Below are 13,139 nucleotides of genomic sequence, written 5' to 3' on the forward strand. Positions count from 1 at the left end.
TCAGATTATGCCAGACTTGCAGTTCTTGGCATGTAGTCTAGTATTGTGCGGCCACCGATTATAGCTCAGAATTTTGAGCTTAAGCCGGGCTTCATCCAGATGTTACAGCAGTTAACACAGTTTAATGGTTTGGCTGATGAGGATCCAAACAATCACATTGAGAACTTTTTGGAAGTGTGCAACATGCTGAAGAATAATGGTGTTACGGATGATGCCATCAAGTAAAGGGACTTCCCATTTTCCTTAAAAGGAAGAGCGAAGCAATGGCTACATTCATTACCTAGAGCATCGATTACCACATGGGAGGAGATCGTAGAAGCTTTTCTTGCCTGATATTTCCCTCGTAGAAAATCTGTGAAGCTTGGGAATGAAATTTCTTCTTTTGTGCAAACGATATTGGAGACTCTTTTTTGAGACATGGGATAGGTTCAAGGAGCTCCTGCGGAAATGTCCTCAACATGGGTTCCCCGAGTGTATGATTATTCTAACTTTCTATAGTGTGTTGAACCCAAGCATGAAGTAATTACTTGATGCTGCAGGAGGAGGTACCTTAGGAAGTAAAACCCCCGAAGAAGCCTGACATCTCATCGAAGAAATGGCTATGAAAAATTATCAGTGGAACATAGAGGACAGAGAGAAGGTAACGAGACTTCATGAGATTGATGCAGTTACATCATTGGCGGCTCAAGTCGAGTCATTGAGCAAGAGGTTAGATACCCTAACTTCTCCTAGAGTGGCGGCCAGGATGAGTTGCACTGGGTGTAGGGGAGGACATCCGCTATCTTATTACCGGATTTCTATTGGTGGTATATCCTTAGTAGAATAGGTGGATTTTGTAGGCAATGCAATGAGAGGGCAAGGAAATCCATATAGGAACACCTATAATCCGGGGTGGAGGAGCCACCCAAACCTTTCTTGGAGTAATTAAGGGCAAGAGAAGACCATGGCACAACCTGGTTTCCAACAACAACAACAAGCCCGAACATGGAGAATAGAGTTTCAGGATTGGAAAACTGGATGACCGATTTAGAGAAGGCTTTGACTAAGTTCATTTCATCATCGGATACAAGATTTCAATCTGTTGAAGCCACACTTCGCAAGCACACCGCTTCATTACACAACTTGGAAAATCAAATGGGCTAAATTGTGAAGTCACTTTCGGAAAGAACTCAAGGGAGTTTACCTAGCAACACGGAGACAAACCAAAGAGAACATGTGAAGGCGATCACTTTGAGAAGTGGTTGTGAAGTTGAGGATAGGCTCCCGAGTGAGAAGACTAATGTTGAGTCACCCGATGTCATGGTGGTTGAAGAAATAGCAAAAGAGAAGGAGGTGGCACCCACATCTTACAAGCCAAGAATCCCTTACCCATCAAGGTTGAAGAACGACCAAAATGATGAGCAATACAAGAAGTTCTTGGGTCTATTTAAAGCAGTTGCACATCAACATTCCATTTGTAGAGGCGTTGTCTCAAATGCCTCATTATGCAAAGTTTCTCGAGGACCTCTTGACCAATAAGAGGAAGTTGAAGGAGAGTACATCTGTGATTCTAGATGCTTCATGTTCGGTGGTTTTGCAAAAAAATATGCTGAACAAGAAGAAAGACCCCAGAAGCTTTATCATTCCATGTAACATTGGTAATTTGGGTGAAGAAAAGACATTGACGGATTCAAGGGCTAGCATCAATGTCATGACTTATACTTTCTTTCAGAAGCTAGGCTTGAGAGAACCTAGGCCCACTCGGATGACATTTTAATTGGCGGATCGAACAGTTAGGCATCCGAGGGGCATCATTGAAGACGTACTTGTGAAAGTTGACAAGTACATATTCTCTGTAGACTTTATAGTGATGGATGTTGATGAGGATGTCGATGTTCTACTAATACTTGGGAGGTCATTCTTGTGCATTTCCAAGGCTCTTATTGACATGGACGGCGGAGAGTTAACTTTACGAGTTGGTGATGACAAGTTGACATACTGCCTCGCCAAAGCCATGTGATATTCTCTTGATTTTGATGATACTCTTTACTTTCTTGACACTATTGATGAGTTAATTGAAGAATGCATGTAGGAAATTATGTTTCCAGACCCATATGAAAGGGTGCTAGATCAAGAAGTTGAGAACGAAGAAGTCTTATCACATAGTCTAGAGAACAAGATACAACCTACCACGGGGATCATAAAGAGGATGATCCAAAAGATAAAGCGAGCAAGGAGATGCCACAAGAAGTGCCCCTAGGCTAATGGGGATGTGTAAGGACGGAATAAGGGTGACGAACACATGTGTGTTAACAAGCTCGATAACTCCCCCTCTACCTTGAAAAGATTATGTTCATCATGCTTTCAAGTTGTCGGTAAGAGGGAAACCACGCCCGCGGGTAATTTCCACACATGCGTGTGTTTCTCTGCAGAGTTCTCAAACTCCATCCCGAGAAGACATAGGCACGTGTGAATGCCCCTGTGGATAACCCTGTGAATGGCAATAGCTTGTGTATTAGAAATACTAAGTATTCTTTTCTTATATTGAGCATTACTTTTCTCAAATTTTATCACTCATGCATGTGCATTTATGTTCTTTTATGCATTTAGGTTTGTGGAGACAAGTATGGAAGAAATGAACAAAAGTAGATTGTGGATGCATTTTGTTGATGAGATCTTAGAGTGAACAATTGTGAAGGTACAAGTTGTGTTCAAAGACATGTGAGTGTATGCCAACCTCCATTGGGCTCAAGCGAATACATATATTGGAGGGGCACAAAGGCAGTCACACTTATGTGTTCTGACTTGTGTGATGCTAGCAAGATCTTCGTCAATGTGATTTTATTGAAGACGTAACATGATCTACTGCATTTATGTCTGCTCGTTCATGTGGACTCGATGATAAGTGTGGCTTCGAGAGTATTTTGGCGAAGTATTGTACCAAAATTACTGTAGTAGTTACCATTAACAGCTCACGAAAACTCAAATTCTGGAAATTCACATGGGCGTGTGGATGCCTGATTCCAGCCATATTTAAGCCGTGACTTGAAATATTTTGAAGAATTATTTTCTCATCTTTTCCCCAACTTTGGAGGCGCTTGCGGCTAGAGTTTGGAGAGGCTTTGGCTAGTTTTTTGGAGTGGTTCTATGGCCTTCAACATCGCGTTCCTTCAGAAGATAGTTATTGGGGAAGCTTTCATCAGCGTCGATTCGGTAAGGTGTACCCTAGGCTTGACGAGGGAACCTTTGGAGAAGACAAGGCTACTCCATAAGACCATTGATACGGACTACAAGGAGGTTTTACTTATGGATTACATGCTTTTACATTCGATTTCATTACTGATTGTATCTTGCTCCATGGAGAGATAAACCCTAGTGGGTGCTTGGACTTGTAAACCTAGGATGATATTATTTCATTGACATTTTATTATGTTTCTTTACTTGATGTTTTTAATTGAGTTCTAATCTTGAATGCTTGTAGAGTTGATTTTCCCTTAGAGTGACACTAGAATTGATAAACCATCTTGGTCATCTTTCTGGATGAGTGACACACCATAAGGGTTAGACAAAGTAAGGTTGGAGAGGGTCGAGTGGATGAGTCGAGAGGTAGCGGAACGTTCCCTTTCCCTTTCGATGTGATTTATCCTACCTCCGCATTCCAAGAGTTCTTTGCGGTTACAATAGAGTGAAGTACTAAGAGAGGAACTCTACTGGGCTTAGTTGCACAAGCAACCGAGTGAAGCGTTGAAGTAATCATTAGTGCTGGGACTTAATTGTAACTAGGGGTCTTTCACCTGGACCAAAGGGTTATATCTATATTAGGCAATAAAGTTTATCACTTGGGGTCCCTAGAGCTTCTTGCAACCCCACACAGCGTGAGACGTCGAGAGTATTCCTTTCCACCAGGGCATAGTGTAGGGTTAGTTATGGTTAACCTCAGGTTTAGGACCGTGTGTTATAGGATTTCCATGACTCATTAAATATTAGTTAGGAGACATAATTATTGGTCTTGCTTGCACTTGAAATAATAGTCCTAGGGAGAGCAATGTCTGGGTGCCCCACTTTCTATCAATTGCCTTTCCTATTATTCTCTTGCGTCTTTTTCTTATTTTCTTTTATTTCTGTTTACATTGATATTGTTCACACCACTCTTGAATCATTTTCATCATAGTTAAATAGCAATTCTTGTGTTTCTTATCAATATTCCCTGTGGATACCACTACCCACTCACCAGGGTACTTTAACAACCCGTGCACTTACCGTATACACTCGGAAGGGGTGTGTCAATTATCATTTTATTTAAGGCTGGCTAATGGGATGTATATCATAATGGAGGATTCAATGTGGATAAGTTTGGGTTTCCTATGGTCAACTTCACATGTGAGTTGAAAACTAATGAACCGTATGTTTTGGCTTCTCAAGCTAAACAAGTTTACTATGTAAGAGATATTAAGGAGCCTAATTGGCTGGTTGTTGTCAAAACAAAACTTCATGATTTGAATGATCTTTCTGATGATGATATTGGAGAAGAGGCATGCCAAGAAAATGAAAATTTTGGCTTTGCACTTCATAGAGCTACTCAGACAATGACAATGATGTCATATCTTGGGATAGATTTCATTTAGAAGGTACAACTATTGTTGTAAATCCATTAAACATTTGCATTATGGGAGCTAAATAAGAAGAAGATGAATATGAGACAAATGAAGATACTTTTATCATTAATGATGATTTCGCTTTGTGGGAAATTTATTTTTTTTATTTTTGGAACAATTCTCTAAATAGTCCTTCTACTTTTTCAAACATGCCCTTTGGGTACCTATACTTAAAACAGTAACCTTTTAGTCCAACTACTAATTAAATTGAGCCATGTTAGTCCCTATTAAGGTTAGGGTTTAGGGTTTAGAAGGACTAATATGGCTCAATTTAAGCAGTAGTGGGACTAAAAGGTTACGGTTTTAAGTATAAGGACCCAAAAGGCACATTTCAAAAAGTAGAGGGACTATGCAGAAAATTAAACCTTAATTTTTGAGTATGTAAACACTTTTCTTTAATGTTTTGGAACAAGATTTTCACTACATTTAAGCATCTGCATATTATTTTTTACAAATTGATTCAAATAATCTTAAAAAACTTATAATTTTGGAAAAAACTATTTATGAAAATTTAATGTTCGATTCTTTGGATTTTTTTCTTTGAAAATAATATTATTTAGTCATTTTTCTTACAAATTAGTATATATAATTCTAAAAAAATTATAATTTTAGAACAAATATTTATAAAATTTTATTCTTTGCTTCTTGAAATATAAATTGAGTTATACGGTAAAAGGTTTATTTACAAAAATTTATTATTTGGCTTTTGAGTTTCAATAAATTAACATAAATATAGCATAAAAAATATTTATACAAAAATATTTATGAAACTATATTGTTTGTGTCTTTCACTTTTAATTGTCTCTCAATGAAAATAAACACCCTGGCGTCGTGTCGGTAAAGAGACACCAAACGATATATCGAATCATAAATGTTATATATGTTATTTTATTTTTATCTTTATAGGCTCTTCCATTCCTAATAGAGGCAAGCCTCTATTATCAATTACCCTAGACTGAAATCTTGGGAACCTCCGATTAAGGGCACGAGTACAGGTAAAGGCAAGAAAATTTGCAAATTATGAATTTCATTATATATATATATATATTTATTACTTCATTTATATGTGGACATATAACTTATATATTGATATATATCATATATTACTGCCACTTCCTGTGCCTTGTAGCTGCGTTATATGCCTCGCTACTGTTTGAGATATACATCTCATTACTACTTTCGAATTTTCATATTTATTTTTAGAAATTACCACTGCCTCGAGATAAGCACTTTTATCATTGTTTCATAATGGATATTTTTATCATTGTTTCGGAATGAGTTCACCTCATTGGATTGCTGATGCATTAATTTCACATAGCTTTAATTTGAGACATCTTTAGTTGGGTTAATATCTAGTAAGCACAAAAGTTACAAAGCATGTGCAACAATACATCATTAAATATAGTCGAGGAATATAAATGAAGGAATCAATATGTCCATACATCCTCAAACGTATATATGTGTTAATTATAAGTACCCATCTCACACATGATCACTCTAATATATCATTTCATATATATATATATATATATTAATACATATATACATATATATATATATATCCATGCTTATCCCATATGCATGTACACAATAGCATGCTTGTCATTTTTTTTCTCTTTTGTTCTTAATTTTTTTTAGTTTATTTTATTATATATATTTATTTAAAATCAAGGGGCTTTCATCATTTCATATATACAATTGTTCTCACATGAGTGTATATGCATGCATGGACAATGGTGGGTCCCATGTTCCTTGATTATATATGGAAACAATTTTTTTTTTAAAATCAACAACTGTCTAAAGCCATTCATAGATTGCTGCAAGGGTTTCTTCACCGTGATTCCAATGTATTGCTGTGCAAGTGGATAAGACCTATAGATGTTGTTAAAATAGAGAAAACCTTTAGATCGATCCACACTTTTTGATAAAATAAAATCACCAAGCCATCTATTGCAGTCAACATAGTCAGAATGAACAGAAGCCATGAACATAGGAAACTGCACATTTTTGGTGGGGAATTTTGATGGGAGATCCGTTCATGTAAAAGATTTCTCCACATATGTCCAAAACTCTTTCATTAAAAAAATCTTGATAGTAGTATCCATACCATAACTTGCTATCCGGTAAATATCAGAAGGATGGAAATCAACACTCAAAACTTCATTGCGATGACCACCTGCTCCATCAAATATAAGAATGCGAATCCCCGTATGAACATTCCATAACTGAACAAATTCATCCTTGCTTACAGACACCACAAGTGAAGGTTGTAATGCTTGAGTCCTGATCTCATTTATTGAGTCTCCATGGCCAACAAATTCTTGTCAATCTTATCATTGCCAGCATTAATAACATGAATTATACCATTGCTTCCACCAGCCACCAAGAATGGAGTGCCAAACATGCTATTGTGTCATTGATGGCTTCTTTTAGGTTGATAGTTGAATCAATAATAGTAAAGTCAATAAGCTTTGAATGATTGTGTTATCTTTCATACTAACATTCTCAAAGTCCCACCTTTTTTTTTATTTTATATAGTGAGAACATTAGCACTCAACTGTGAATACTGAAAAATTAAACACAACACAACGTTCATCCAACAAAACTACTATACAAACATCCATAGATGGAAATATTAATCAAAGCATCAACTATTAAGACATTTGAATCAGCACATGTATTATCTTCTAATGTCCCTTGTTGTACCATAATATTGCTGGGTGTATCCACTCTTGCTGGCTGAAGACCCAATGTACATTAAACCTTGTTTATCTCAATCATTGTACGAGTTTCCTAAATTGTTAATTATAAACTCTTTAATTAAGATTCACGGATTAATTGGTTGGACACACAAAATAAATAAGTGCTTTTATGAAAACTATCTAGGAAGACAAAAGTGGAGCCGAAATTCCTTAAACACAGAAGATTGATACCCCTCTGACAATGTATCAATTGAAAACTATCAACATCCCCTACTTCGTTTGGTTACCATCTTTGAGTGAACTGCATGAATCAATATCCCCTAAATGTGTGATTTTGAATCTTTACCAGAATCACTGTCATATCTATTACTCCTTGCATACTGTCTAGAACATTCAAGTTTTAAAATCAAGAAACGATGCCATCATTCATAGACATTCAACCAACTGATTTGAGGCAGTGTTTGTCTGCTGCTGTGAAACGCTCCTCTGGACTTCCATAGCTTTGGCAACTTTTACTTTTAGGCCATCAGGAGATTCCAGCATATGCAATCCTTCAATTTGGTCCACCTTCAAAGACATGCCTTTAACTTTTATTGCTTGATCACGTTAGAGTTTTGCCAAGCATCATTCACATGCATGCCAGTGTTTGCATGCATTTGCAAGTGCCGATGGCAATACACCAATAGGAATGGACTGTGAAATCCCACCATAAGTCATCATCTTTAGTTGCTCCGGTTTCCTCAAAGGAAAATGATTTTTTTAGTAACTGTCTTGAATGCGGATCAATAGTGTTCTTCATACTTTCCAACGACGTCATCTTTGGTAGTAGCAGAGACATGCCCATTATCATCTCGCCGGCACCGTTATCGGTGCCATGGTGCATTAATCATTCACTTCCTTACACATGACCTCTTGCATCATCACAAAGACTTCACGCCTAAACACTGTATTGTTCTTATCATCAACAACTTCAGCCTTATGATATTTATTGAATGGATCAGATTAGTCTGTAATTGGTGAGGAAAGAGTGAAAGAAGTCTCTGGATCATTATCCGGTAATGAAGAAAAGATGAGTTATAGCAGCACCACTGGGTAATAGATCTTAGACCCACCTGTCTTGTTATCCAAAACGCTGAGATTTGACTCAGATGGACTGCCATGAATTTCACTGCCATTCATCCATTTCAGCATGGAGTTTCATTGATTCTTAATCATATTGTTGGTTCGGCCAGAGAACATTCGCATGATTATTGCCTATCGATTGTCGAATAGAGCATGTGCGCCGATGACGATGTTATGCTCATTGGGAGTGAAGAGCCAGTGCTCGACGTCCGGCGAAAGCTGGCTGCACTATCGGAGCAAGTATGACTTGTCAAAATGTCTAGTGATTGAGTTGCTTAATTATAGACGACCAGCAACATGATGGTCTTCTGGTGTAGCATCTTTGATAAGTGCTTGTGTATTAGTAATATGAAGTATTCTTTTCTTATGATGAGGATAACTTTTATCAGGTTTTAGCGCTAATAGATGTGTATTTGTGGTACTTTCGTGCATGTAGGTTTGTGAAGCTAAATATTAAGAAAAAAAGCCCAAGTAAATCATAAATGCACTATTTGGTGGAATCTTGGAAGGAACAAATGCGAAGACACAAGTTAGGTTCGAAGATATGTGAATGTGTGCCAACCTCCATGTATTCAAGCAATTATAATGAGTTGGAGGGCATGAAGGCAGTCGTATTTGCGTATCCTGACTTATGCATTGATAGTAAGATCTTTACTAGTGAGGCTTTTTATTCAAGAAGCGTCACGATCTACGGCATAGACGTGTGCCCGTTTATATTGCCTCGATGGAAAGTGTGGAATCGGGAGTGTTTTGGTAGAGAGTAATGTAGCAGGTACTGTAGCAAATCAATATAGCAATGTACTGTAGCAGGTACTGTTCATAGCCGGCCAAAAATCAAGATTCTAGAGAATCCATACGGGTGTGTGGAAATTCCACAGGGGCGTGTGAAAAATCCACATGCCTGTGTAGATGCCTGATTCCAGCTCTATTTATGCCGCAATTCAGCCCGGTTTTGGCGGCCATCTTTCATCCTTCTCTCCAATTTTTCTTGATCTTTTGGGAGGCCGTCGGCTAGGGTTTAGGGAGGTTTTCGGCAAGTCTTTGGAGTGGTCCTACGGATTTGACACCGTGCTTCTCTTGGATGAAGGCTATTGGGGGAGCTTTCGTCGGCACCGATCCGGCGACGTGTGCCCTAGGCCGGATAAGGGGACCTTTGTAGAAGAAGAGGCTACTCCACAAGACCATTGACATGAATACCGAGGGGGTTTTTCCATGGATTACTTGTTTTACTTTCGATTTCATTATTGATTGTATCTTGCTCCATGGAGAGCTAAACCCCTAGTGGATACTTGGATTTTGTAAAATCAAGGATGTTTTTGTTTCATTGATCTTTTATTATGATTTCCTTAATTGATGTCTCTAATTGAGTTCTAATCTTGAATGCTTATTGAATAATTTCTCCCTTAGAGTGACAATAGGGTTGAGAGACCATCTTGGTAACCTTTGTAGATGACTAGGGTTGAGAGACCAACTTGGTAACCTTTGTGGATGAGTGACACACCATGAGGGTTAGACAAACCAAGGTTCGAGAGGGTCGAGAGGGTGAGTCGAGAGGTAGCGGAGTGTCCCCTTTTCCTTCCGATGTGATTTATCCTACCACCACGTTTTAAGATTTTTTTGCGGTCATAATAGGATGAAGGGCTAAGGGATGAACTCCGTTGGGCTTAGTTGTGTGAGCAACAGAGTGAAGCATTGAAGTAACTTTAGCACCTGGGGCTTAATTGTGACTAGGGATCTTTCGCTAGACCAAAGGGTTAGGTCTACAGATAGAAATAGGGTTTATCACCTGGAATCTCTAGAGTGTCTTGCAACTTTACACAGTGTGAGGTGTTGAGACTGTTTGATTTCTCCACTGGGGCATAATGTAGAGTTAGTCAAAGCTGACCTTAGGTTTGGGACCGTGTATTTAAGGATGTCCACGACTCATTAAGCATCAATTAGGAGACATAATAGTTGGTCTTGCACTTGAAACATTAGTCCTAGGGGGAGCATTGTTCAAGTACCCCACTTCTAATGATTGCCTTTCCTCTCACTTACTTGTGCCTCTCATTCTTGTTTCTTTTATTTCTTTTTACATTACATTTCATCAACATAATCATTGTTCATCTGCACTTGGTTAAGTAGCAATCTTATTATTTTTATTCCCTACACCCTGTGGATATTATACCCCACTCACATGGGATTTATTACTTTGACAAACCCGTGCACTTGCGGGTAACACACAAGGGGCATTGTCAATCTTCTTCCTTCTTTCTCCAATCATTATCCATGTCAACATCAATGAGCACCTGCAGCGGCAGGATGACCTCAATCTTCACTTCTTTATCCATTTATGGTGGTTGGGAAACATGATATCAGCAACGATGATAGTGAGCAGCAACATCAGTAGAAGCAATGACAACATACATTATCGGCAACAGGTAATGACGGAAGTAATGGCAACAGCAGCGATGATGGTTACAGCAACTGCAGTAACATTAGCAAACAACATAAAGCAATGATGGCATCATCCAGCGGCAGCGACAGCAAGGCATCTGGCGGAAGCAGTAACGATGGCATCATGCAGCAACAGTGACAATAATGGCATCAGGAAACAGCGATGGCGACAAGTCAACAGGCAGTAGCGGTGTAGGTAACTGCAACAAGCTTATATATATATATATATATATATATACATTTGGTAGAGAGAGCACCTTCTTTTTCTTTCTTCTCCTTCGCTTCTTCTTTTTCTTTGTTCGTCCTCCATCTTCTCTTTTTTTTTGTATTCGTTTACCTATCCCTCCTTTTAAAACATGAAGCTGCCCTCGTCGTGGATGATCAATCATGGGGATTGTTGTGATCTCGGAGTCACCAAGACAAACACCCCACACGTTTTATTGACCACAACCAACACATGTCCCACTTTCTCTTTTTTTTTATTATTATATTATTTTCTTTTGGGAAAATTACTGTCTACCCCTCATAAATTTCAAATATTCCTAAACAGCTCCTCCAACTTTGACAAACCCCGGACAACCCTTCTGTTATTGTTTAAGTTCCCTTTTATCCTCTACCGTTCACGTCAAATGAGTACATGTTATGAAATTCCATTTTTCCCCTTGAAAATGGTGGGAAAAAACCGCCCAATCACATCATTTTCGACGTTTATACATACAAATTTTGCATTTATTTTTGGCCTTTTTTCTTGCTTTTTGTCAAATAAAGTTTAGAAGGCTCATCACCTCTTCTTCTTCTTCTCCTCATTTAGTTTATTTGATTTGAGTTCTGCTGGTTTCCTGATATGGTGAGAATTTCTACGATTCGAGTGCTAATGTTGATGGCGCTGACTTCTTGGCAATCGGTATTAGCTGAGATATGTGAGAGAGGGGTCTCAATGTTTCCCGTGTCAAGGTGAAGTTTATCACATCCGATTGATATAAAATGGTTTGTCCAATATAAAATGAGGTTGATTTCCAACGGATGTGTCACGCATACTCCATCTTCAAATGTGTTATAGTCGATCTTGTTGTTGAAACAGACGATGTGCCATTGTCGAATCCTATTGAAAATGAGTTCCTTTCGTTGTAAAGTTCTTCTCTTTTATGTTTATCTAATGGTATAACTTAATTATTGTTTAACTGTGCAAGTCTATGTTTAAATATATTACGTTTAAATATAAACATTATTTTCTCTGTTTAATTTATTCTGTCTCTATTTAAATATTTGGTATGTAATTCTTCTTCTTCTTCTTCTTCTTCTTCTTCTTCTTCTTCTTCTTCTCCTCATTTGCTATGTTCGATTTGAGTTCTACAGGTTTATTATGGAGAGTTTTTATGGTATTGCTAGATACAACGGGTAGGGATGAGTGCTAATGTTCACGACGATGACTTCTTGAGAATCTGTGTTAGCTTAGATATATGAGCGATGGGGTCTCAATGTTTACCATGTCAGGGTGAAGTATATCACACCCTATGGATATAAAATGGTTTGTCCAATCGAAAACAATGTTGACTTCCAGCTGATGTGTCACGTGTACTCCATCTTCAAATGCGCTCTAATCGATCTTATTGTCGAGACAGACGATTTGGCATTGTCGAATCCTATTGAAAATAAGTTTTTCTCATTGTAAGATTCTTCTCTTTTATTTTTATTTTGCTGTATAAGTTAATTATTGTTTAACTGTGCAAGTCTATGTTTAAATATATTACGTTTCCATTTAATCATTGTCTTCTTCGTTTAATATATGTTGTCACTATTTAAATATTTCAATTAAAGTTTATATTTTTAATTTATCATTTAAACACTTTATGTCTTCGCTTAAAATATTGATCTTTTTAGTTTAAACTGAAGTGTTGGCAGGAATTCGGATTTTGCGAGCGCTCCCGCTCCACCCCATGGCGACCTTAACGGTGTGGGATGCCTTCCTTCCTCGTTAGATCATTCTGAATTGTTTTCGTTGGATATAGGATAACATTTTGAAAGTGTTGAACATTTCAGGCATGTATTTTGAAATTTTGCAATCAAACGGAATCTGGACATCAAATTCATAAAGAACAAAAAACACCGGGTGACTGTGGAATGTGCTGCCGATGGTTGTCAATGGCGCCTTCATGCATTGAAAAAATACAATAAAAATACTTTCAGAATCAAGACAATAAACCCGTCACACACTTGCGGTAGTGGAATAGGATCGGTGTCACAT

At 37.9% G+C, this 13,139-nt stretch overlaps 1 non-coding gene across 1 annotated transcript; it reads right to left on the minus strand.

The window, feature by feature from the left end:
- Nucleotides 1-357: 357 nt before the first annotated feature.
- Nucleotides 358-465, minus strand: LOC120266416. The gene has a single exon (XR_005538170.1). It is a non-coding gene; the product is annotated as a small nucleolar RNA R71 (small nucleolar RNA).
- Between the last annotated feature and the right edge of the window lie 12,674 nt (nucleotides 466-13,139).

This window comes from Dioscorea cayenensis, chromosome 1 (assembly GCF_009730915.1).
Source record: "Dioscorea cayenensis subsp. rotundata cultivar TDr96_F1 chromosome 1, TDr96_F1_v2_PseudoChromosome.rev07_lg8_w22 25.fasta, whole genome shotgun sequence".
Lineage (NCBI taxonomy): Eukaryota > Viridiplantae > Streptophyta > Magnoliopsida > Dioscoreales > Dioscoreaceae > Dioscorea > Dioscorea cayenensis.